We start from the raw sequence: 23995 nt of genomic DNA on the forward strand, positions 1-23995 counted from the left end.
GTTCGAATACTGTCTAGGGTATTTCTGCCATACAGCCCTTCTCAGAGGGCAGTGTGGAGTGAGATTGGTGCCTCCCATCTCGTGTCTAATGGGACCACCAACAAGACGGGCAGTGCTGACCTCAAGTAATGAAAAATAGTAAAGTCTCTTTAAATGTGTGATAGTCGAGCCAGCTAAGTTCTGTGCTGTCTCACCTTTGATCATGTTGTTCCAGACATACAGAGCTATCCATCATGCTGTCCTGTCTTTAAAATGCACCTGCCTGTTCCTTGTTATGTCTATGGAGTGTCCTTGTATCAGGCTGTCAAGGTGCCATCTTGGCACAAGTTCCTGTGCTTGTGTGAATGCACCTGCTTCTAACAACCCTCTTCTCACCAATTTCTGCGAGTGAGGCCTGCCTGTGGCTCACAGCCCAGCTTTTGCTTAGCAGTGCCTGGAAGTACTTTGGTTCAGGCTTCAGGGCTCAGACTAGGCCTCTGATGCATGAGTATATATCCTCTTACTATACCCCCTGGCCACACTGCAGCTGGGAGCAGCCTCCAAGCCTAGGCAGGCAGATTCGTGCTAGCTCCATTCGAGCAAGCACGCTAAAGATAGCAGTGTGATGTTGCCACTGAAGCTTGGGCTGGCCCCCTGAGTTTGGATCTACGTGTTCAGATGGGCTTGACTCAAGCAGCTCATCTGAGCCATAACGTCCACACTGCTATTGTTAGCTGTGCTGGCTTGAGCAGAGCTAGCCTGAGTCTGTATGTCCTGGCTGCCGTGTAGACGTGCCCTCTGAGACTTGGCTCGGGCTTTAATGGGGTCTTCTCACTCTTCCTCAGACCTATCAGGGCTGTGCGTTTTCATCCTACATATCTCCAGAGCACCTACTGTGATGAAGGTGTGGTCACGACTGCACAGTCAGCCTGGAGCTTTGCCCACCTTGTGTTAGCTAGAACATAACGGGTAGGTGGTGCCAGGTAAGGTAACCAGGAGTGCAGCTCCGTGTGGCGTGCAGCGGGCTCTAGAGGGCAGCAACGGTGTTTAGTACAATGCCCTCACCAGCACTTCCACTAAATCTGACTCAAAAGAACTTTCTGAACGAGAGCCTGGGGTCAAAATCAATGGCCTAGATGGAGTCCAGCCTTCAGGCAGGCTCTGATTGACGGCCTGCCTAATGGGCTATTCATTATGATCAGAAGAGTCTTTATAAGGAAAATGTACTCATCTCTCGGGGCACTCCCGAGCCTGCTTTCCCAGCCCAGGCTGTACACTTCCACTGCAGGAATGCGGCCCCTGCCATGTGCTAGCGCCTTGGCTCCCACAACAGTACTCCGCACCCCCTTGCAGGCAGACTGCTGAGTGCTGCCTGGTCACCCCATGTTAGCTCCACCTCCTTGGCCCCTCTCCTGGTCTAAAAACATTACAGTTGGGTTGGGCCGCTTTATAACATGGATTTTTAAGTTTCTTTTTGAGGGGTAAGGGGAGTGGGTTTCGAAACCAGAAATCAATTGAAAATGGCCCCCCAAAATCATCAAACAATTAGAATCACGTGGGCACCATAGGGAGCTGAGCTCCATCCACCTTCTGCCTTGTTTATACACAAACCTGCACTGATTTATTTGGTTAAATTGTTGCAGACCCTGTGTGGACCCTCTTATTAGGCCTGAGTGGCTTATTTTCTTTTAGCTTATGCCTGTCCCTAATGGATTTAAACTAAACCACAATAAGCCAAGCCTGCTTTAAACTGAAATAATAGAGTCCGCACAGCCTTTGCATTGGTTTAATGAAATTGGTTTAAAATCACACCTTTAGAGTATGTCTACAGTACGGGATTATTCCGATTTTACAGAAATTGATTTTTGGAAACAGATTGTATAAAGTCGAGTGCACGTGGCCACACTAGCACATTAATTCGGCGGTGTGCATCCATGTACCCAGGCTAGCGTCGACTTCCAGAGCGTTGCACTGTGGGTAGCTATCCCATAGTTCCCGCAGTCTCCCCCGCCCATTGGAATTCTGGGTTGAGATCCCAATGCCTGATGGGACCAAAAATTTTGTCGTGGGTGGTTATGGGTAAATGTCAGTCAATCCTCCCTCTGTGAAAGCAACGGCAGACAATCATTTCGCACCCTTTTCCCTGGATTGCCCTGGCAGATGCCATAGCACGGCAACCATGGAGCCCGTTCAGCCTTTTTTCCCTGTCGCTGTATATCTACTGGGTGCTGCTGACAGATGCAGTACTGCAGCACTACACAGCAGCATCCCCTTGTCTTTTGCAAGTTAGCAAAGACTGTTACCAGCCCTACTGTACCATCTGCTGCTTTGCAAGTTGGCATTGACAGTTACCAGTCATACTGTACCATCTGCTGCTGTCATGGGTGCTCCTGGCCGGCTTTGGTGAGGTCGGTCGGGGGCGCCTGGACAAAAATGGGAATGACTCCCTAGGTTACCCTCCTCTTTAAGTTTTGTCTAATGGAGAGTCAGTCCTGCGTAGAATATCAGGCAAGCCTACTAAAGAACCAGAGAGGCAAACGGCCACTCTGGGTCAGAGCCACAGACATCCCGCAGAAATTATGAGCTGCATGCCATTCTAGGGTGTGCCCCTGCAACAACCCCACCTGTTGCTTCTCTCCTCCCCTGCCCCTCCTGGGCTACCATGGCAGTTATCCTCCCATCTGTGTGATGAAGTAATAAAGAATGCAGGAATAAGAAACAACACTGACTTTATTGCAAGCAGAGCTCAAAGTGGGGAGAGGAGGGCGGTTGGCTTACAATGAAGTAGAGTGAACCACCATTCTGCACTTGCTCGGCCTATAGCTGAAAATGGGAATCTATAACAAGCACTAGGGTAGAAACACAGGCAGGACTGAATCTCCATTTGTGTGTGGGCCTTTGGTTGACACTGGTAAAATGCAAAATGCCCCAGGATATGTATGTTGGGGAACAGTTCTAAACAGCAGCTTAATTTTTTTATTTGCAGCAAAATGTAGAAGTCTAAGTATCTGATTGTGAACCCTGGTAGCAAGGGGTAGGCTGGGGTAGGCGTGACCACGCGGTGCTGCTGACTGGGAGAGCAACCTTGAGGCAGAAGCATCCAGCTGGCATGATATTCCAGGCAGGACTGAATCTCCATTAGACAAAACTTAAAGAAGAGAATGATCTGGAGTCATTCCCATTTTTGCCCAGGCGCTCCCGGCCAACCTCACCAAGGCCAGCCAGGAGCACCCACGGGACGATGATGATGGATATCAGTCCTACTATACCGTCTGCCGTCCACAAGGCAAGGCAAGGCAAGGCAAGGGGATGCTGCTGTGTAGCGCTGCAGCACCGCGTCTGCCAGCAGCATCCAGTAGACATACGGTGACAGTGAAAAAAGGCAAGAAACGATATTTTTCCCTTTGCTTTCGAGGGGAGGCTGACAACATATACCCTGAACCACCCGCGACAATGTTTTTGACTCTTCAGGCTTTGAGAGCTCAGCCCAGAATTCAAATGGTTTTTGGAGAGTATGAGAACTGTGGGATAGCTACAGTCGTCAGTCGCCCCTCCCTCCGTGAGCTTCCATTTGAATCTTTGGCTTTCTGGTACGCTTGTCTCAGCTCCTTAAGTTTCATGCAGCACTGTGTTGAGCCCCTGTTGTGGCCTCTGTCCATCATGGCCTTGGAGATTTTTTCAAATATTTTGGCATTTCGTCTTTTGGAACGGAGTTCTGATAGAACAGATTCATCTCCCCATGCAGAGATCAGATTCAGTATCTCTCGTATGGTCCATGCTGGAGCTCTTTTTTGATTCTGGGAATGCATGGTCACCTGTGCTGATCAGCACTCCACCCTGGGCAAACAGGAAATGAAATTCAAAAGTTTGCGGGGCTTTTCCTGTCTACCTGGCCAGTGCATTCGAGTTCAGATTGCTGTCCAGAGCAGTCACAGTGGTGTGCTGTGGGATAGCTCCCGGAGGCCAATACCATCGAATTGCGGCCACATTAACCCTAATTCGAAATGGCAATACCGATTTCAGCACTACTCCCCTCATCGTGGAGGAGTACAGATATCGATATTAAGAGCCTTTTATATCGAAGTAAAGGGCTTTGTTGTGTGGATGGGTGCAGGGTTAATTTGGTTTAATGCTGCTAAATTTGAGATAAACTCATAGTGTAGACCAGGCTTTAGTTAAACTGCTTGTAGACAAGCCCTCAGCCAAAGGTTGGGGAAGGGTGAGTGTGGGAAGGGTGAGTTGGGGAAGGGTGAGTGTAGCTTACTTTACAAACAGATCTTGCAACCGCCCAGCATGAGGCAGGTCTTACCTCATTAAATAAATGGGGAAACTGAAAGAGAGTTGGTGATTCTCCCAGGATTGCACAACTGCTGTGCAACAAGGCTGTCAATAAAGCTCAGGAGTCCCTGGCTCCGACCACTAAATGCACTGGGCCTAATTCACTGTAGCCCAGCACCAGGAATTGTCCTTTGCACCAGTGCAAAGGGTGTAAAATGCTGCTGAATCAGAATGCCAGGATTTTGCACAGGTACAAAGGCCCGCACAAGGTGCAAAGCAGTGGAAAATCAGGCCTGCTGCCAATGGAAAGGCACAGCTTCTTGTGGACTGATCTGCAGAGATTCACCTCTGCAAAGACGGGACAGATGCTATGCAGAATAAGTGGGGAGGGTTTGCATCAAGGAGAAACACAGAACTGTCACACAGAATGGCCCCCCTCAAGGACTGAACTCAAAACCCTGGGTTTAGCAGACCAGTGCTCAAACCATTGAGCTATCCCTCCAGGCTCTGTTAGCAGCTGGCAGCAGGGTGGAATAGCCGTGTTCAGACTCTTACAATGAATGAATGCATAGCTAAGGCAGGGCTGGGAAACACCCACAAGTCAGGACATTCAGAAGTTAAAGGTTCCCAGAGCAATCTTAGTTCAGCTCCAGCACATGTATTGTCTACATTAAAGCACACCCTGAACTGCAGACACTGTCAACAAAACACTCCACCTAGGCGACGCAGTGGGAATGATGCATGGTGGGGGCACCAACCTGGCTTCTGTGTCTAAGGCAACACTGAGGCCAAATGTTTAATGAGAAAGAGCCTGGCTTTCTACTGCAACCAGGTGAATGGAGATGCTGAGGGCGAAAGGCCTGGTTTGCACCCAGTTGTTGGATTGATATAACTCTTTCAGTAAGGGGGTGATTTTTTGCCAAAATAGTTAGTGGCACAAGACCTTGTGTGGATGCAGTTATTCTAGAATCAAGCTGCCTTATATTGGTATAGTTATTCCCCTTCCTGTACAGGATTAAGCTATACCACCAACATGAAGCACCTCTGTACCAGCTTAACTGCATCCACACTAGGGGAGTGGTGCCGTGTCAACTCTACAGATATAGTTAAAGCAGTTCAGCTTGTCTGTGTGGAGAAGCCCTTAGCTGAGATTGCTGCAGCGAATGTTGCAGACATTTGGATTTCATTTTATTTTTTCCCCCACTATAAATTGGACCCTCCGTTATTTAACAGAGTTTGAGCAAATTTCACAGCCCGCAGCGTGAGATTTCTCATGCTGCTCCATTTGTCCGGAGAGCAGCACCATTCCAGGCAGTCGACTCTCATGAAAATGCAGAAAGACATCCTCCAGTGCTCGAGAAGTTCAGACGATGGAAGTGGAAAGGAAATGTCCTATCTTCTTGTATTTCACTCGCTGCTCCCACCCTCGCCCTGCACTGTGCTGGACGCTGGAATTTATTCTGCTCTCTCTGCTTTCCAAAGGGGAGGAGATACCTCCTGAAGATATCTGCTAATTCCTGCCAGACTTTACATGCAACGGCATTCCCCTCAGAACAGGGCGGGGTCAATGACAGCCTGAGCTATTGGATGGCCAGCTGCCGCCTTTGGGAAGTGAGTTGCTGGACTTGAGCACCGTACCCTGTGGCCAGGTGTCCACATTACAGCAGCCACCAGTGTGAGGGGCACTAGCTGCCTGGCCTACCCAGCAAAGTTCAAGACAGTTCCTTTCTCATCCAGGGCTGCGAGGCACAGTGTGGGGAGCAGTGTGAGGGGAAATTTGCCCCACTCTGCCAGGGCTGTCTCAGTTCTGGAGACTAATAGATGCCTCCATTGATCCAGCACTTTTCAGCAGCACCAAGTTCACAGGTAACAGGTACAAGCTGATGTGTGGGTGTTAGCAGCACGTCCGTCTCGGGCTGCCACTGGAGAACGAGCTGGAGACAAGAGCATTGTGTACTATCAATGCTGCCTGGCAGATGGGCAGGATTAATGGCTGGCACAAACAACACTGCTTACTAGCCAGTAAACCTTGACATTGGCATGAGCCTGTGGAAGCAACAGCCTTGGGATCACTGGAAGAGATGATCCCCTCTGAGGAAGAAAACTGCTGGGCACAGGTATCAGTATTAACAGGACAACAGCCCCTCCCCAGCCACGCCATGGCATGTTATCACTTTGCAATGCATTTGGCAGTGATGTAACGCTGGCCCTCAGAAAATTCTTGGTGGCCTCAGTTCCTTTGTGTAAGCAGCTGCCTCTGCTTCTTCCTGGTCAGGGTGACAGGGTGAACAAAGCATAAATAGCCTAAATAGCAAGATTAGAGTAATCACAAGTGTGACTGTGCAGAAAGAAGTAAACACTTTAATTATGCAGTGACTAATCTGCAGAGTGCAAGACCCACTCAGCTGGTACAAAGACATCAGCAGAACATTAAACTCCATAGATCTCTGGTTGGTGGAAAGAATTTGAGTACCTCTGGGAGCAAGGGACAATGGGAAGCACATGCTTGATTTCTGCCTCCGGGACCCCATCTTCAGGAAATAGTGTAGAGCGGAGAAGCTCGGGAGCCATCCCTGCCCAACTCCATCCCTCTTTTGTCTTGAAGATGAGATACTGGAGGCACAGACCATGTGTCAGCAGGAGCTGGGGGAGGTGGGAAGGAGAGGGGTTTAAATATTGACTCCCATTGCTCTGAAGACATCCTAGATGGGGAGAAGTGGATTTTCTCTTGGGTGGTATGTGGACATAGCACCTTGATGGGTGCATGGCACTTGGGCACCCAATTCCCAGGATCCACTCAGTGGAAACCAGGCTTATGCATGGTGTCATTTTAACTGGAGATGCTAGGGCTTCTCTACTTGTTTGTAGGAGGCCCCAAGTAATCTTGGACCCCAGTCCTGGGAACAGGACTCCCTCTTCCCAGCAATGTTTGTACTTCCCAGGTGGCAGGAAGAAGCAGAAGTCACAAGCTGGAAATTATGAGCCATTCCAGGGAATTTGTATAGATCTGGGTGACTGCTGAAATTATCCCAGTTTAGTTCCTTTCCTGTGGCCCTCCTGTGTTCACTTTCTCCCTCTCCTGTATCCAGTGTTACCTCGGCGCACAAACGCTCTCTCTGGCACACAAAAGCTCTCATTGTTTGCAGGGGAAAAGGCATGAGATTAGATGCTAGCTGCTGAAGAGAACAGGACACTTGTTTTTCTGGAGTCCAGGCTGGGGGCTGTATAAAGGAAAGGAAACCCGGGAAGGAGTTGAAGTTAAAACTTCCTCCTTGGTTCCCTTTCTTTATATGGAAATGTTTCCTTTGGAGCCAACTCCAAATCTGAAGCCCAGTAAATTAAGAAAAATTGTCTCTGAAGCCAAACCCCTTTAAAATAGCAAATGTTTTATAGACTGCTGGATCTGAGCCAGAGTCCGGGGCTGGCTTTCCCTCCTCACTGAGTCACAGCCTGCAGCTGGGACTTTCAAGCAGGATGATGGATACGCTTTGCCTTACCCTTCCTTTCTTGACAAATCCCTGTGTGACGGGAAATCATAACTGAGCCCTGGAGTTAGATCCAATGTGCTGGATGCTGATGAAAATGCCTGGAGTGGTGGTGAGAAAAAAGAAATCACGAAAATGTCCCCACGTTGTTTTCCTTTGCTCGCCACGGATGGAAATGATCCGACCAGCTTTGCTCTCAGCCTGCTGTAGTTATCGTCAGCCCTGAAATCTGGTGTGTCAAAACCATGGAAGCAGCCACAACTGAGTAAACCCAGAGCTTCATGTTTGTAGAACATTTTACTCACCACGTGCCAAGTAGTTGACAAAGGTGTGTCAGCAACGTCGCCTCCAGTTTACAGATGAAGAAACTGAGGCACAGACTGCTGATTGCACATGAAGCAGAAGTCTGAGGTTGGAACAATGCTCTAGATTCCCAGTTCAGTGCCTCGGTCACTGTACCTCCATTACAATGTCCCATTTCCTGTTGTGCTAGAAGAGACCAATGGGCCAGCCAGTCTCCTATCCTGACCCCAGCAATGACCAATATAGTTGATCGCTCCTGCAACACTATTCCATGGTAGCTGCACGCCACCCAGGGTGGAGATCAGCTTCTGCCCTGACAATTGATGGCCCTAGTGACTGTAAGAGAGAACACTATTCTTATTTGCTTACAGTAAATGTCTAATCCTTGCTTTTAATCAATAAGAATTCTTCCTCTCCCTTGAGACGAAGCCCTTGCTGAAAGATGAAATGATTGCTAAGGAAGATCAGCCAGGTTCAGTCTGTGCTGTATCCGCTTTGCGGGGGCTTACATCACCTTCTGCTCCTACTTCTTCCAGTCCCTTATCATTTGATGCAGCACAAAATTCCAGCCCTCAGAAATAAATAAATAGCATAAAATCAGCTTTATAGTCTTCTTGCTGCTGTGGATGGCTATAAAGACAGGAAATGCCATAGCCAGCAGAGCCTGATGTTGTCTGTTTCCTGATTCCTGCCTTGGGGTTCATATTTATATTTATAAACGACACTACTTGCCTGTTGCACAGCTGCAGGAATGCTTGCTGTCTCCTGTGGCTAAGGCTGGCGGTGTTAGCTTCATATGGGAGGGTTGGGGAGGGGTGTGTGCGTATGAGTGTGTGTGTGAGGTTCATATGGCTCTGTCTCTGTGTTTGCCTTTGTCCCATGAATGAAACGTGACTTGCTCAAGGTTTTCTCATCAAGGAATAAATTTGACAATTAGGTTTTTTGTGTTTCTATTTCACGAAAGCCTTAAATTTCAGGTCAACTGGCTAGCGGCCACAGCAGACTGGCTCTTAGACACAATATATTCTAGCTACTAGCCATACAGAAGGGAGCTATTAGACGCACAGTATCAGATAACCTGGCTACTAGCAGCATAACACAGGCTGGACCTAATACAATGACTGATATATTAGATAGATGAGGAGGCTAAGGTAATATTTTTACTGGACCACTTCTGTTGGTGAGAGATGAGCTTTTGAGCCACACAGGCTCTGTCTACACTACACAGCTTTTAGCGATATGGTTGTGTGGCCACAAAAATCTTCCACCCCCAATGAGTGGTGTTTCACACTGGCACTTGTCCCAGCAAAACTTTTTGTTTTTGGTGCAGGAAGGGTTAACACCTCTGAAAGACAAAAGTTTTGTCTTTCAATTGCCAGCTTAGACATTGCCAGGGAGCTCTTCAGGCCTGGAAAAGATACTCCCAACATCCCAGCTAAATGGGAGGTGGAGCAGATTGTTTAGCACCAGTTGTTAGCATATATTGGACCATTCAAGGTAGAATGGCCCGTTAACACCTCTGCAATCCTGGGACAAAAAGAGGGGTAGTGAGTTATAGATTGTTGTAATAAACAATAAATCCATTGTCTTTATTAAGACCATGATTTTCAATGTCTAGCAAAGTTATGAATTTAAACTCCCAAGCTCCTTTTTGACAGCGTTACACAGGTTTCCTTTGAGGATGAGGGCTGATAGGTCAGACATAAAGTGATCACATTGTGAAAAGTGTTCGCCCCCAGGGGATAGGGTGTTTTTGTCTTTTATCATTTTCATGTGTGAGTTCATTCAAGAGTGTAGTGATTGTCTGGGTTCACCCACATAGTGCACTAAATGCTCCAGTAACAATTCTGATTGTGAGGCCTGCTCAGCTACTTTAGCACAATTCTTACGTACCAGACAGTATGCCCATTTGCAGAGGGTGATAAAATCACCGTGGGATTTCTCTCAGGCTTGAAAACAGGCATTTGCCATCCTGGCTTTGGGAAGTTGCTGCAGCTAATATTGCCTACTTAGGGCTTGTCTACATCACAAAGTTGCAGCGCTGGTGAGGGGGTTACAGCGCTGCAACTTAGGAGGTGTACACATCTGCAGGGCACCACCAGCGCTGCAACTCCCTGTTTGCAGCGCTGGCCGTACTCCCGTTTTGTCTCGGGTGTAGAGGATCCAGCGCTGGTGATCCAGCGCTGGTAATCAAGTATAGACACTTATCAGCGCTTTTCTTGACCTCCGTGGAATAAGCAGGTATCCCAGCATACCTGAGGAAGCCTCTGGTAATCAAGCTGGTCTCCTTCCCCGGCTTGCTCTCGCGTTCCCCGAACCCCGAGCAAGCAGGTCTCCTTCCCTGAGGTTTGCTGGGTGGTTCGGGGAACGCGAGAGCAAACCGCGGCGAAGCTGGTCTCCTTCCCCGGTTTGCTCTCGCGTTCCCCGAACCCCCCTGCAAACCGCAGGGAAGGAGACCTGCTTGCTCGGGGGTTCGGGGAATGAGAGAGCAAACCGGGAAAGGAGACCAGCTTCGCCGCGGTTTGCTCTCGCGTTCCCCGAACAAGCAGGTCTCCTTCCCTGCGGTTTGCAGGGTGGTTTGGGGAACGCGAGAGCAAACCGCGGCGAAGCTGGTCTCCTTCCCCGGTTTGCTCTCGCGTTCCCCGAACAAGCAGGTCTCCTTCCCTGCGGTTTGCAGGGTGGTTCGGGGAACGCGAGAGCAAACCGCGGCGAAGCTGGTCTCCTTTCCCGGTTTGCTCTCTCGTTCCCCGAACCCCCGAGCAAGCAGGTCTCCTTCCCTGCGGTTTGCAGGGTGGTTCGGGGAACGCGAGAGCAAACCGCGGCGAAGCTGGTCTCCTTTCCCGGTTTGCTCTCGCATTCCCCGAACCCCCCTTGAAGCCACCCAACAGCGCTGCAGTGTGGCCACATCTAACACCACTTGCAGCGCTGGTTGCTGTAAGTGTGGCCACTCTGCAGCGCTGGCCCTATACAGCTGTACTAATACAGCTGTAACAACCAGCGCTGCAAAATTGTAGATGTAGACATACCCATAGAAAAACCCTTTCCAAGATGAGCATTGGGCACTGTGAATTGAAACTGGAGAAGAGAGCAGCTGTTTGGGGCTGAGGAGTTGCAGCGATTTACACGATTTACACGAGCCACTACCAAACCCACATCCATCCCTGTGTTTTTCTGTGTCTAGCCTGCTGCTATACCTTGCCAAAATACCAATGCTTGAAAGTATTAATGAGGAAGTATGTGTGCTGGGGGGTGGGGAGCTAAGGAGAAAGGAATAGAGCTGCATTTTTCCCTCCTATTGAAAAGTGTTGGACCAGATATGCTTTTTTGAAGGCTTTTGATGTTTGGAGGTCTGTTATTAAGACTGGCAATTAAATAATAATTTAGGATATGGGAAAAGTTCACTTTGAAGGGAAGTAGCAGCAAGTGCAGTCCCTGGGAACAGAGGAAATAGCCAGTGAGATGCTAATCCCAACCCTGTCTCATTAAGTGAGATCCTAGCTCTAATTTCTGAGCACTAAATTACACAGGAGGGGTATTTTTACTGCCGGTGCAATCCACAGAAAGGGGAAATCCTCTGTCCTCCAGGAGCTGGGTGCAGCAAGAGCCTCTTATTGGAACTCTCCAGATGTGCAAGTGGGACAGGGATCCCAAACCCAGAGGGTCTGCAGAATGAAAACCCAACCCACGAGGTTTTACAAACCTGGACCAGCCCTCCTCCAGTTCACCTGCCTCCAGTTCAAAGGGTATTTTAATGATTCTCCCCTGGCTGGCAAATGGTGCAGTCACTAACACTTGGGTAAAGGGGGAGCGACACACTCCCAGATGAGCAGGGCAGCAGTGCACCACACAACATGCCAGGCTCTGGGGTTGCAAGTGCGGAGTTAAAGCTTCATTGATAATTCCTCAAGCACAGGTTGGTCCCCAGAGATCCCCTAGAGCTGCGGGAGTCTAGGGACGTGTCAGGAGTGAGCACCAGTGTATGGGTGGGGGGAAGTCTTGTTCCTACAGCTGCTGCCCTTTCCTCTACTGCAGTTCCCTTTGTCCTTCCCCTCTGTCCCTGTACCAGGTCCCAGTCTCTACCTCCAGGCCCTCTTCCCATTTCCAGGCCTGTCAGCTCCCCCGCCAACACCCTGTGTCAGCCCGCCCCTGCATCTCCTCCCCATCCCCAACCCTCCATATACCCCATGCCATTCCCCTCCACCCTCCCCATGCCATCCCCTACCCCCCATACACCCCGTGCCATCCCCTCCCCATGCAATCCCCCACCCCCCATACACCCCGTGCCATCCCCTCCCTGTGCCATCCCCCACCCCCATATACCCTGTGCCATCCCCTCCCTGTGCCATCCCCCACCCCCATATACCTCGTGCCATCCCCTCCCTGTGCCATCCCCCACCCCCCATACACACCGAGCCATCCCCTCCCTGTGCCATCCCCCACCCCCATACACCCCATGCCATCCCCCTCCCCATACACCCTGTGTCAGCCCCTCCTTGTGCCATCCCCCAACCCATACACCCTGTGCCACCCCCTCCCTGTGCCATCCCCCACCCCCATACACCCTGTGCCAGACCCTCCCTGTGCCATCCCCCACACCCATACACTGGTGCCACCCCCTCTCTGTGCCATCTCCCACTCCCATACACCCCATGCCATCCCCCTCCCTGTGCCATTCCCCCATACACCCTGTGCCACCCCTTCCTGTGCCATCCACCAACCCATAAACCCCATGCCAACCCTCCTCTCCGTGCCACTCCAACACCATCATACACCCCATGCCGTCCCCCCATACACCCTGTCCTATCCCCCGTCCCCATGCCATCCCCCTCCCCATACACCCAGTGCCACCCTCTCTCTGTGCCATCCCCCACCCCCATACACCCCGTGCCATCCCCTCCCTGTGCCATCCCCCACCCTCATACACACCGTGCCATCCCCTCCCTGTGCCATCCCCCCTCCCCATGCCACCCTACTCCCATACACCCTGTGCTAACCCCTCCCCCTCTCTGTGCCATCTCCCACTCCCATACACCCCATGCCATCCCCCTCCCTGTGCCATTCCCCCATACACCCTGTGCCACCCCTTCCTGTGCCATCCACCAACCCATAAACCCCATGCCAACCCTCCTCTCCGTGCCACTCCAACACCATCATACACCCCATGCCGTCCCCCCCATACACCCTGTCCTATCCCCCGTCCCCATGCCATCCCCCTCCCCATACACCCAGTGCCACCCTCTCTCTGTGCCATCCCCCACCCCCATACACCCCGTGCCATCCCCTCCCTGTGCCATCCCCCACCCTCATACACACCGTGCCATCCCCTCCCTGTGCCATCCCCCACCCCCATATACCTCGTGCCATCCCCTCCCTGTGCCATCCCCCACCCCCCATACACACCGAGCCATCCCCTCCCTGTGCCATCCCCCACCCCCATACACCCCATGCCATCCCCCTCCCCATACACCCTGTGTCAGCCCCTCCTTGTGCCATCCCCCAACCCATACACCCTGTGCCACCCCCTCCCTGTGCCATCCCCCACCCCCATACACCCTGTGCCAGACCCTCCCTGTGCCATCCCCCACACCCATACACCGGTGCCACCCCCTCCCTGTGCCATCCCCCCTCCCCATGCCACCCTACTCCCATACACCCTGTGCTAACCCCTCCCCCTCTCTGTGCCATCTCCCACTCCCATACACCCCATGCCATCCCCCTCCCTGTGCCATTCCCCCATACACCCTGTGCCACCCCTTCCTGTGCCATCCACCAACCCATAAACCCCATGCCAACCCTCCTCTCCGTGCCACTCCAACACCATCATACACCCCATGCCGCCCCCCATACACACTGTGCCATCCCCCGTCCCCATGCCATCCCCCTCCCCATACACCCCGTGCCACCCTCTCTCTGTGCCATCCCCCACCCCCATACACCCCGTGCCATCCCCCTCCCTGTGCCATTCCCCCATACACCCTGTGCCACCCCTTCCTGTGCCATCCACCACCCCATAAACCTCATGCCAATCCCCCTCTCCGTGCCACTCCAACACCATCATACACCCCATGCCGTCCCCCCATACACCCTGTCCTATCCCCCGTCCCCATGCCATCCCCCTCCCCATACACCCTGTGCCACCCTCTCTCTGTGCCATCCCCCTCCCCATACACCCCGTGCCACCCTCTCTCTGTGCCATCCCCCACCCCCATACACCCCATGCCATCCCCTCCCTGTGCCATCCCCCACCCCCATACACCTCTGTGCCATCCCCTCCCTGTGCCATCCCCCACCCCCATACACCCCATGCCATCCCCCTCCACATTCCACCCTACCCCCCATACACCCTGTGCCATCCCCCCTCCACATGCCACCCTACCCCCATACACCCTGTGCCATCCCCTCCCCCTCCCTTTGCCACCCCCCCCCGCACACATCCCGTGCCAGCCCCAGCCCCGCCCCCGCTCCCAGCTCCGCCCCCGGGGCGGTGGCGGCCGCAGCAGGCCCGGCGGGGTGGGCGGCCCGGCGCTGTCAGTCCCCGCGCGGCCCCGCCCTGCCCGGCTCAGTCCCTCTCGTCTCGGAGCCCGAGCGGCCGGAGCCAGCGAGACCCGCCGCCGAGGTACCGGGCGGGGCCACCAGGGAGTCAGTGAGGGGGGCATATGGGTAGAGGCTGGTGGGGGCCTGTGGTCGGGGGGGTATATGGGTAGAGGCTGGTGGGGGGCTGTGGTCGGGGGGGTATATGGTTAGAGGCTGGTGGGGGGCTGTGGTCGGGGGGGTATATGGTTAGAGGCTGATGGGGGCTGGGGTCAGGGGGGTATATGGGTAGAAGCTGGCTGGGGTTAGGGTGGGGCTATGTGGGGCTGGGGTCAGGGGGGTATATGGATAGAGATGGTGGGGGCTGGGGTCAGGGGGGTATATGGGTAGAAGCTGGCTGGGGTTAGGGTGGGGCTATGTGGGGCTGGGGTCAGGGGGGTATACGGGTAGAAGCTGGCTGGGGTTAGGGTGGGACTATGCGGGGCTGGGGTCGGGGGGGTATATGTGTAGAAGCTGGCTGGGGTTAGGGTGGGGCTATGTGGGGCTGGGGTCAGGGGGCTATATGGGTAGAGATGGTGGGGGCTGGGGTTAGGGGGGTATATGAGTAGAAGCTGGCTGGGGTTAGGGTGGGGCTATGCGGGGCTGGGATTGGGGGGGTATATGGGTAGAAGCTGGCTGGGGTTAGGGTGGGGCTATGCGGGGCTGGGATTGGGGGGGTATATGGGTAGAAGCTGGCTGGGGTTAGGGTGGGGCTATGCGGGGCTGGGATTGGGGGGGTATATGGGTAGAAGCTGGCTGGGGTTAGGGTGGGGCTATGTGGGGCTGGGATTGGGGGGGTATATGGGTAGAAGCTGGATGGGGTTAGGGTGGGGTTATGTGGGGCTGGGGTCAGGGGGGTATATGGGTAGAAGCTGGCTGGGGTTAGGGTGGGGCTATGTGGGGCTGGGGTCAGGGGGGTATATGGGTAGAAGCTGGCTGGGGTTAGGGTGGGGCTATGTGGGGCTGGGGTCAGGGGGGTATATGGGTATAAGCTAGATGGGGTTAGGGTGGGGCTATGCGGGGCTGGGGTTGGGGGGATATATGGGTAGAGGTGGTGGGGGGAGTAGTCGGGAGGGCTATGTGTTACAATGGGCATTGGGGTGTGAGGGGGCTGTGGGGACCTGTGCGGGTTGGGACACAGTGGGGAGTTGGGGCATGACTTGGTTCTGGGGGCTTCAGGGGTGAGATGGGGCCCTAGGGAGTTGGGAATGGCAGGGCTGCTCTGGGGTGTGTGTGAGTCAGTGGGGTTGGCAGCGGGGTGAAGCAGGATGGGTGGGGTGGCTGTAGTGGGGTTCTAGCAGTGAGGTGTGGGGGAATGGCCTTCTCTCCCCTAGCCTCTTTTGGGAGGAGGGTTTTTTTACCCCTTTGTCTCCACTTCTCTTGGGAGTCCCCCCCACCTGCCCTGCCCAGCCGAACGGGATAAAGCCCTGCTTGGGTTGAGCTTTGTCTCAGCCCAGCAGCTGATGCAGGGGGGGCGGTTAGGAAACAGTGGCTGGTTCTTCCCTTCTTTTGGGAGTGTGCTGAGTAACTGGGGATGGGTAGGGGCCTGGGCTACACTGAGAGACTGGGGGGGAGAACAGCCAGCTGAGCTGAGCAAACATCCCAGCTAGCCTTTCCGTGACCATCTCTTGCACATGTCCACCCACTTCTTGTGCAAAGGCCACTGCTGTCTGAGTGTAGAAAGTGTGACTTTCTCCTTTGCCTTGTTACTGAGCGTAGGAGTGAGTGCTCACTGCTTGGTCTCCTGTGTCACTGTCAATTGGAGAACGCCTACAACTGACGCCATAGGAAGTTTGTTTGAACCAAGCTGACTGAAATGGTGGTGGTTCCCCCATGCACCCACTATTTGCCTTTCTGGGTGTGTGTGCATGCTCCTCTGGTCATGTTCATGTTAAAGGAGCAGTTTTCTGGTGCTAACAAACTGCGTTTCCGTGTTATCTGAACAGCAACTCTTGTGTTCTAAAAAGTGCTCCTGGCTTGCTACTGCGGTGGTTTTTAAACATTAATATTAGGGGGTGGGGAGGAGGAATAGCTTTGTAGTGTCTTAGGAGTAAGTACGCATTCCAAAACCATGACTGAGCGGCTCTCTCCAGCACTAACAGTCTGGCAGCCAAGTCTTTTCAGCAGCCGCCAAACCCCCTAAATCCAGCCTCAGCCTCGAGACAACCCGAGCATAAAACAGTAACTAAGTTGTCGAGTCAGTTTATAGTGTGCAGTCTGTGACTGGAAGACATGTTGTGTGCTGAGACCTCAAGCTGCTTGAAACTAACTGGGTCATAGATAACGGAAAATGTCACATTTGTAAGCACATTGTGAAAAGGGTTTAAAATTGTGTTAAAACATAGGCAACAAACTATTTAAAGGCTTTACTTGTGCATTCCCATTTATATTCCACTTTCAGTCACATTTTACTTTCATTGTGCAGAGTGACTTCTGGACTCCAAAGAGCTGTAATTTATGATCAGTTTCCCTTCCTTATCTATGTGTGAGAGCATAGGGGCCTTAAACTGGAGTCATGTATCTTGTAGAAGATATTTGCTTAGACAGGTTGTATCTAAATGGAAAATGCACAGAGCTACATGACCTAAACCCAACAGGTTATCAGAAGTTTGTGTAAGCAAAATATACATTGTAATCTTCTGTTTGTGTTTGTTAGAGCTACGAAATGTAAGGAATGTATTAGACAAATATTGATTGGCCCCAGAGCAATAGCAGCACAACACTACACCAGGTAGAAACACAGTTCCTGAGATTGTGGTATATTGTTAGAAGCTAATAACATGTCACTTATTCTTCAATATAAATGTTGGCAGAATCTCTTGTATTAATAAACGTGTAATAAGAAACCTATGCTGCCTTAGAATGAAGATTGACTAGATAGCTAAATGGGTGTGTGTGGAGTGAGATGGTGTCTCTAGATTCGACAGTGTGGTGAGTTGTAAGAAATTTTTTATGTAAAATACAGTTCAGGTGACTCCTCTCCTTGAAAATTAAGATGTTGAGCCTTTGGATGTTGAGTCTTTGTTTCCCTATTTTGAAAAGAAATTTTGTGGACCAGTAAACTTCCAAAAGTAGAGCCACGTTCATCTTAACTTCCTTAGGAAGTTATTGCTGCAAATCACCTCTGAATTGAGATCTTGCAGCATTTCTCAGAATATGGAATAATCCTCATGTCCTGCCCAGCATCCCTCCCAACACACTGTTATAAACAAATCCTTGTGTAAATGCCAAGTGTGAAATAGCAGCCACTTTAGCCAGCAGGAATCTGATGCACTACTGTGCAAGGCACACAGGGGATACACAAAGCAGGAAAAGTGGCATATGAACCCAAATTCTGTGCTTTCTAAAGGGGTCATGCATCAGATGAAATCAGGCTCAGTAGGCAACTGATTCCTGGATGCTGCTGAGCCTTAATTTTTTTACGAGGTGCGGTCTGCCATTTTTATAATGAATAGTCTTGTAACTGGCAAGGCTCTTATTAAATAAATCCATACAATTGGTGAAACACTCTGAGGTTATTGCCTTTGGGGAAAGGAATGAGTACGGGTGGTATCCTTTCTTGGATGAGAGGACAAAAATAATGTAGACTCCAGAGGGAATCAAAAAATGGAAGAAAGAAGGCTGTTTTTAGCACCTAGCAGTTTGCTTGTCAGTTGCCACACACTCCTTTAGTGCTAAAAGTTTTTCAGACTGAGTTCTATTAAAATAAGATCCTGAACTCAAAGCAGTCTGACTGGTTTAGCAACTATAAAAAAGTTAGCTTTTGCACTTCAGTGTTGTAGCTTTTAACTTTGATATTTTATATGTTACAATTCTGAAGAAAGAGTGTTGAGCTCAGCATTCAGTAAAGGATATGTTTAATGCATGTGGGATTTGTTAATACTTATTGCCACATGACTCTTCATTCCTGAGCTGAGACTTTATGAATGGGTCTAGCTCATTAGACATTCTCCCATGCATAAAATCTTTAAACTTTTTAAAAAGGGACTTTGGGTTAAAATTATTATAAATTTATGTTTATGTTAATGTTTGCATGGTGTTTTGAATATCTAAAGAATTTCATATGTATCATTATTAAACAACAAATAAACAACAAAAGTGCCCAGAGGCCCCAGTTAGGATTAAACACTGTTGATTAGTAAAACGCTGTGCACAGATTTGATGAACTAAGGAATGAAGTGATGGTTCCAACTCTCTGCCTTCTTTCATCTAGCTGCAGTGAGAAATAGGCTATGCTGTCCCACAGCATGCAGGCATAGATGCTTCAGGCACTGTTAGAACTGAAAGAATCTTTAAAATCCAAACTGCCTCTCACCATTTATGCTGTTTGCTTTTTCATTTGTCTGAGCTTTGACAATGAAAACAGAGGCGTCAGTTTCACTTCTCTTTATGGTTGGTTTCTAGACTGTTTCACTTTCTCCTTTTCATGCACCATGCTGCAAACATTGCAAAGGAAATGTTTAAATCCAAGCTGTCTTTAATTTCACTAGGAGGGTAGTGGAATGGGTTACCTAGGGAGGTGGTGGAATCTCTATCCTTAGAGATTTTTAAGGCTTGGCTTGCCAAAGCCCTGGCTGGAATGATTTAGTTGGTGTTGGTCCCGCTTTGAGCAGGGGATTGGACTAGATGACCTCCTGAGGTCTCTTCCAACCTAATCTTCTATGATTATACACTCACATATGTAATGAGGATTTGTAAAATCTTTAAATTTAAATATAAATTTTGAGATTAACCCCCTCTAAGATACAGTCCTTACTTTATTCTAATAAAATCCTGGAAGTGGCCATGGGAAGCTTGCAGGGGCAGCATAGAGGAGTTCACAGGTCATAAAGAAAGGGTAACTGCCTCTGTCTGACACCCAACAACTCTCCACTGAAAATACTCTAAACTGATATGATTAGATAAGAGAATACAAACGAGTGCTTCTGAGGAGGGTTGTGGGAGCAGTGTAAGTTTTATCTGGGAGTTGGATTGTTCATTTGTGAGGCTCATGCTTGTAGTCACAGGTCTAATTGTGTTAATTGTGAGTAATGATTATTTGCATGAATAAGGGCTGTAGACTTGGGCCCTTTGCTTTAAGTATAGTTACACAGACTCTGCTACCTACAAACTGTATGTATGTGAAATTGTGGTCCCTTGCTTTGCCAAAACATGTCACTTTGATCAGATATCTGAAAGCTGGGATCATTCCAGAAACTATGAAGGCAAAAAATAGCCTCTGGTCTGATTCTTTTCCAGAATTTTCATACCGGAGGCATTAGATAGAGTACAGTATGATATCCTGGCTATTCTAATTTAGAGAGCTCAGTGGACATTGTTTCTCCCGATGGGGTACTTTTTAAGCTTGATTGTGGAAATTTGATTGTCTTTTGACAGCCATAACTGGTTGGAGAGATGGGTTCGTTGCTAGGACCATTCTGCTTCCTCTTTGTTGAGAGTTTTATTTCGTCTTGTGAAACAAGCAATTCTAAGGGATTATTTCTTTGGGCCTGTTCCTGTGTGTTTTGTGTGTGTACCTTTGTTTTTGCCATCTTGTCTGACCAAATACTTCGAGTCCCCCCCCCCCCCCCCCCCCCCCCCCCCCCGCGCTGAGTTGTCTTGTCTCGTCTCATTCTTGATGTGTTCTGTCATTCCCATGAAGCATGGGCTTTCAGGTTGCAATGATGTGGTGTGTGTTTGTTTCTGATATTTCAGAGGAGTGATCAGTTTTGATTGGGGAGCCTGAGAAGGAGAGTTTCTTCATTTAAATTTCTTGGTGAGTTTCTCAAAGAGTTCTTGCTTATTTCTACTTGTCTGTTTCGGGTTCAGAGGTTGGCAGTTCAGGCACTGACTTTGTGGCTGGCCTGTGGCAAACTCATGTTAGTCCAGTTATGAGTTAATCACACCCCTGGTAGCTCCTGTCCTCTGTACTGCGGGGCTTGTGTGTTTTTGGGCTGTGTGGCATCAATCCTTTGTGCGCACACAATGCTTCGATGTGGAGTCAGTTTGTCCTTGGCTGTGCTGGTGAAAGGCATTTCCGTGTGCTCCCTTCTCTTGTTTGATTCTGTTTTCCACCAGTGTTTAAATGCTATGATCTCACTTAGTCCATGTCTATATTACAAGTTGCATTTGTTTAAAGGAGGGGTGGGGACTTGGGCTTTTTAAAACTATTTAGTTAAAGCCCTGGGTGGATACTCTTACATTGATTTAAAACAGGCTTATATTGACTTGACTTAATTTGGTAATGAATTAACTTAAACTGCTCAAAACAAGCTAAGTATCGTGTTAATCTGGATCTGTAAAAGCAGCAAAGAGTCTTGTGGCACCTTATAGACTAACAGACATTTTGGAGCATGAGCTTTCGTGCATGTCACATGCATCCACGAAGTGGTGATTCACCCACAAAAGCTCATGCTCCAAAATGTCTGTAAGGTGCCACAAGACACTCTGCTGCTAAAACAAGCTAAGTAAATTGACTTAAACTAGTGCAATATATAATGCAGTCAAGGCTTAAGGTGGTTTATGCTTTAATCTGTACAAAGTTTTTCCCTTCTGTTTCTGCATAGTAGTGGCTGGAGAGGAGGGGGACAGGTGAAAATGTTATCTACAGGGTAATCAACAGTGCTAAGAGCCTAGCCAGACAGTCTTCGCTAGACTTTTATAGGGAATCTCTGGCTCTCACTGCCACTGGTGCGGATCTGTCAGTGACAGTGGTGAAAGGACTAGTGTAGACTTAGACATGGCAACAGCATTTTGATCATACTGCTGAAAGTAGAAGGCACAGTGAAGACACTATTGAATGCCAGTGCACTGGCTATACTAGCACTTCCCCGAGTGGTGGTGTCCAGTGTAGACAAGGCCAGAGGTTCTGATACCTTGCGACCGAAAGGGTGGCAAAGGATACACTCCTTTCTGTCCCTTGTGGAACAAGGGACAGCTGCTCCCTTCAAGTCCTCTTTTCCTCTTCTCCACTGGTGTAGGACAAGTGTGGACATGTCTTTTCAATGTATTTGGTTGTGGGGTGGAGAACCCCTTCAGGATAAGTGGTTGTGTTGCTGCTTGGATAGTGGTGCCTTTTAAGAAAGCTTATGCCCAAATAAATTTTAGTCTCTAAAGTGCCACAAGGACTCCTCATTGAGTTTACAGATGTTAACAGATATATGCCGCTGCCCATGGAAGCTAGACACAGGAGACTGTTGTTTAGCAGTATATAGACTTGTTAATTCCTGTGTAGGCTCCTGTATTATATTGTAGGAAGCAGATTTTTCGGCATTTGCTTGACTTTTGCCACCTTTTTTGTTCAAATAACCCCATCTCTCTGTCTCTCATTGACCCCCCAGACTGATCTCTATGAAATGGCTCTGGAGACGTGCTTCACTTTTATTTGAAAAAAAAACCCAGTGGTGTTGAAGCACTAGTTCTTCATTTCTTAATCAATATCCAGGATGCAGAGAACTTCTAAATGTGCAACTCTTTTTTAATAACCTCTCAAAAAACTCCATAGCCTCCGTGCAAAACTGTCATGGAAATGTATGAGTCCCGGTCCAAAATGTACTTGCCTGTCCTTTATGAAGGTGATTGCTAAGGAGACACTGGGGATCTTTACTTGGATGTACAGAATTTTGCAAGGCTGTTTTCAGAGTGTGGAACCAGGTGCCTGAAGAAACAGGACAGTTTTTTATATCTACCCAAGGAGTTTCTGATGCTCCTATGAGCCTAGTATCGAAGGCCTGATTTAAAAACATAATTGCACCAGTTTAACTAAAGATGTGATGGTTGAAGTGTTGCAGCCTTGTGTGTAGAAACTCATTAAACAGGTTTAAACTGATAAGTGCACCCAGGCAGGGGTAGGTATTGTCTTCCTAAATTGGTTTTATATCAACTTAAATTGAACTGAAGCAGCTTTCTCTGTATATGCAAGTGTTGGCTGCTGTGGACCTAAAAGAGACAGTCACACAGCAATTTAGAATCATGTAGATTAAAAAAAAAAAATCTGCTGGAATCCAGACTAGGACCAATTGGCATAAAAGGAAATGAAACCTGATACCTTGCCCTTCCACTGGTGCAGCATAAGTGAACAGTCTTTTGAAATCGCAGGGGGCATACTGGATGACCCAAAGGCTCTTTTGGATAACCCTTCCACAATAACTTTTAAACTGCTTTCAGGATAGCCAGCAGCCTCTGGAACTGACTGCATCTCTTATGAGATAGGACTTGTTCATGCATGGAGGTATTCCTCATTAACTCCATGAGTAGACATTCTTTTGGAATAATCTGGGCAGGACCAAGGCACTCTTATTTCAGAGTCAGGCCTTGGCTACACTGGCGCTTTACAGCACTGCATTTTTCTCACTCGGGGTCTGAAAAAACACCCCCCTGAGCACAGCAGGTTACAGCGCTGTAAAGTGCCAGTGTAAACAGTGTCCCAGCGCTGGGAACAGTGCTGTACGCTAATCCCCAAGGGGAGGTGGAGTACCTGCAGTGCTGGGAGAGCTCTCTTCCAGCGCTGATGCCGCGACCACACTCGCACTTCAAAGTGCTGCCGTGGGAGCACTCTCGCAGCAGGGCTTTGAAGTTGCAAGTGTAGCCATACCCTAAGTTTCCACACATGGAATTAATTGGGTACAACTCCATGTGTAGACAAGCCCATAGGTTCTCTGTCTTGATGAAAGCCTGTTTAGTTATGTAAATTACTGGTGTCACGGAGTCACCGGGCGATGCTCTGGAACTGCTCCCCACCAAGCCAGGCAGGACTTTGGGGAGCCTCCTCTCCCTTGGAGCAGACTTGTTTAGGGCAAGAATCTCACACGTCTTCACCTCCTGGGTCTCTCCTTGGAGCATTCAGCATCCTCTGCCCCTCCGTGCGCTTCCCACAGCGAACCCGCCTCAGTGGGGTCCTGGGGAAGCCACGGGTCCTGCACCCCCACTTCGCAGTCAGACATGACTCTTAGCCAGCCAGTAAAACAGAGGTTTATTCGATGACAGGAACAGGGTTTAAACAGAGCTTGTAGGTACAGAGAACCAGACCCCTTGGCCGGGTCCATTCTGGGGGTCAGTGAGCCAGACCCCCACGTCTGCCCGCAGCCAGCTCCAGACTAACAACCCCTTCCAGCCCCTCCTCTCTGCTCAGCCCCTTTCCCGGGCCAGGAGGTCACCTGATCTCTTTGTCTCCAACACCTTCAGCTGGCACCTTTGCAGAGGAGGGGCCCAGGCCATCAGCTGCTAGGAGACAGAGGGTCAGGCATTTAGGTGCACTGGCCCTTGCTCTGCCAGATACTTAAGAATTGCCATGGGGACACTGAGGCACCAACACAGTATTCAGAGAAAACATTAAGAACATTCCCAGTTTGTCACAACTGGCCCATGACTTTATTTTAGCCAAGGCTTCTAATCTCAGGGAG

At 49.9% G+C, this 23995-nt stretch overlaps 2 protein-coding genes across 2 annotated transcripts in view; one reads left to right on the forward strand and one right to left on the reverse strand.

The window, feature by feature from the left end:
* TAFA3 (TAFA chemokine like family member 3) overlaps positions 1-23507 on the reverse strand; it is a 148184-nt gene extending 124677 nt beyond the window's left edge. Inside the window, exon 1 of the mRNA XM_050954418.1 lies at positions 23412-23507. The gene's annotated coding sequence lies outside the window, so the exon portion shown is untranslated. The remainder of the gene's footprint in view (positions 1-23411) is intronic.
* RHOC (ras homolog family member C) overlaps positions 14575-23995 on the forward strand; it is a 35635-nt gene continuing 26214 nt past the window's right edge. Inside the window, exon 1 of the mRNA XM_050954411.1 lies at positions 14575-14661. The gene's annotated coding sequence lies outside the window, so the exon portion shown is untranslated. The remainder of the gene's footprint in view (positions 14662-23995) is intronic.

The sequence above is a fragment of the Gopherus flavomarginatus genome, chromosome 5, assembly GCF_025201925.1.
Source record: "Gopherus flavomarginatus isolate rGopFla2 chromosome 5, rGopFla2.mat.asm, whole genome shotgun sequence".
Taxonomy (NCBI): domain Eukaryota; kingdom Metazoa; phylum Chordata; order Testudines; family Testudinidae; genus Gopherus; species Gopherus flavomarginatus.